Source organism: Arachis hypogaea, chromosome 20 (genome assembly GCF_003086295.3).
Source record: "Arachis hypogaea cultivar Tifrunner chromosome 20, arahy.Tifrunner.gnm2.J5K5, whole genome shotgun sequence".
NCBI lineage: Eukaryota > Viridiplantae > Streptophyta > Magnoliopsida > Fabales > Fabaceae > Arachis > Arachis hypogaea.
The window spans coordinates 99,493,434-99,496,589 of NC_092055.1; positions in this window are offsets into that span (position 1 = coordinate 99,493,434).

Below are 3,156 nucleotides of genomic sequence, written 5' to 3' on the forward strand. Positions count from 1 at the left end.
TCACAGAAAAACACACAAACTCATAGTAAAGTCTAGAAATGTAATTTTTGAATAAAAACTAATAAAAATATAATAAAAAGTAACTAAGTTATACTAAAAACTATGTAAAAACAATGCCAAAAAGGGTATAAATTATCCACTCATCACAGATTCAGGGAGCTTTCAAATTTCATGCACCATTGGGAGCAGAAGCTTTGAGAAAGCGTTATGTGATTTGGGAGCAAGCATCAATTTAATGCCCTTGTCTGTGATGAAGAAGCTGCAAATCCAAGAGGCAAAACCCACAAGGATAGCATTACAAATGGCAGCTAATTCTATGAAGCTTGCATATGGATTAGTGGAGAATATCTTGGTCAAAGTGGGTAAGTTCTTCCTCCTAGAAGATTTTGTAATTCTTGACATGGGGGAGGATGAGAATGCCTCGATAATTCTAGGAAGGCCTTTCCTAGCCACAGGAAGAGCTCTTATTGATGTGGAAGAAGGTGAATTAGTTCTTAGAGTGCATAATGAGCAACTGGTCTTTCATGTCTTCAAAGATATACATTCAACAGGTGAAGAAGAAAGATGCATGCAGACTGAGCTTATTGATCAAAACCTTCAAGAACCCCCTGATGATGCACAACAGAATCTGCAGCTCAAACCTCCTTTGGTGACAATCAATAAAATTTCTCTTGACATCAAACCTAAGTTTGGTGTCGGGAATGCATCATCCACCAAGGAGGAGGTTCCCAAAAAGAAGAAAGTACCCAGAGGATGGAGAAACAAAAAGATCCCCACTGAAGGTTTCTCCCCAGGAATGAAAGTGGTGTTGACTAGCAATCCAATGTGGATTTATACAGTAAACAGAATCCTCTCTCTGGAGCATATTGAACTACTCTATGGAGACACAGGAAAGAAGTTCAAAGTAAGGGGTGAAGAGTTGAGCCCCTATGATCCTCCTCCTTAGAGGAGCTGATCGTCAAGCTAGTGACGGTAAAGAAGCGCTTGTCGGGAGGCAACCCGATAATTTCGTATCCTTAGTTATTTTTTGTAGTAGTGATTTTCTGTTATTTGATTTTTATTGAGCTTTTACTATTTTTCTTTCGTTCTGTGTGCTCTGATCATGCAGCTATTTTAGAACAGGAACCGAACACTTCGAAAAAAAAAAAGAGACGAGAGAAGAAAGGCCGAAAGTTGCAATGGAGTTGTGCAAGATCTATGCCTCGCGCACCAACTCACCCACGCGTACATGGATCAGATGCGTACGCGACACTCTGAGTTTTGGCAATCCACGCGGGAGCGCACATAGCGCGCACGCGTGCCTTAAAAATTGACATAAATGGGTGCATGGCCGAAAGTTGTGCTGGTCTCACGCTGGTACTGTGCTAGCCGCGCAACTCAACCCACGCGTCTGCGTCCCCCACGCGTACGCGTCACCCTCACCTTGTGGCCACCCACGCGTGTGCGCACCTGCCGCATACGCGTCGCATCAAAAGTTTCCACCAATATAAAAGTTACAGAGAGTTACGCCAGCGCGGCACTGGCTTCGCGCTAGTGGCACAACCACTGTGGCGCGCAAGCGCACTGGACGCTTCCACGTCCCTTCCCTTTTTCGCGAACCACGCGTACGCACGCTGCGTGCGTACACGTCGATCACGCCGCATCACTTACCCAGTGCGCCGCCCTATTTTCATTCTCTCTCCCTCCCAAATCCTAATTCTCTCTTTTTCTTTTATCATTTTCTTCTTCTTTCATCTAACTATTTGTTTTTGTTTTCAGTTCTTCTTTGCTTGAGGACAAGCAAACCTTTAAGTTTGGTATTGATGCTTCGCTAATAGTTTTTCTGTCTATTTTAATGGCACCAAAGGAAGGCGAATAATCTTCACGAAGGAGCACAGCGTAAAGAATGAGACGGCCACTAAGATAACTAAGGTGGTTGATTTCCTTTCATTCTATATTTCCTCCCGTTCTTATTATATTCTATTCTTGTTTTCGGCTATTTTTGTTATTGCATGATCAGTTTTTATTTCAATTCCTAGATTCTAGTTTAATTCACTGTTTATTCTGTTATTTAATTTTTTATTATTCTGAAAGAGTGTCTCATGTATTGCTCACTGAGCTTGAAATCAAAAGAAAAGAAAGAAGAAAAAGGGATGTAGTGCATGAGAAATTGAGTTTACTTTTTTAAGAGTAGTCTCATTTTTTCAATTGTGGTGGTATTTTCTGTGACTCTGAATGCATGACATGAATAGTGCATATTTAAATTTGAATCAAAGAATGTTGATGTACAAGGAACAGGAATTTAGAGAACTATTATGAATTTTTTGCAATAAGTAAAAGTTTAATCTTTGAAACAAAAGAAACAGCAAAAAAAAGATATAAAAGCAAGGTCCAAGGCTCTGAGCATCAATGACTAGGGAGTTCAGACATGATTAAAAGCTCAAAGAGTTGTTTCCCTAGTCATATGCTTGTGATGTTCTTGTGTCAAGTAATTCTTGAGACAAAACATTTAGAGTCGAGATCAATTGCAATTAACAGAGTATGCCAAAGGCTTTGAGCACCACTATCTGGGAGCAACTGAAAGAAAAAATCAGAACTTAAAGAGAGTTCCCCAGTTAAGTGCTTGTGGTATTTTTGTGTCAGTGAAGCTTGAGACAAAACATTTAAAGTCACGGCTAGGCTCAAGGTGCAAAGCACCAAAGAAAAGAGAATCAAAGAAAAATTGTTGTGTTCAAGGGTTAAATTGAGTTACAAAAGATTAGAGAATTCATAATATTATCCGGATTCTAATTCCAAATGACAATAACATCCTTCTGATTCAAAGGAAAGTGAGATGCCAAAATTACTCAGGATCGCAGTTGTAAACCCCACTATAAGAAGAGACCTGAGCTTAATCGAACTCTCATTCTCATGCAAATTCACATCCTAAGTCTATATTAGTTTTGGTTGCCTGAGGACAAGCAACAGTTCAAGTTTGGTGTTGTAATGCGTGAGCATCTTTCCTATCTTTTTCTAGTGAATTTGTATTTAATTTGTTGAGTTTAATCAAGAATTAATTATCTTTTAGCCACTATGGTGCTACTTTGAGTCTTGTGCAATTCTGTTTATTTTAGGTAGCATTCGGCTGGATTTGATGGAGTTTCTGCAGAACAAGAATTAAAGAAGATGACAAGCGAG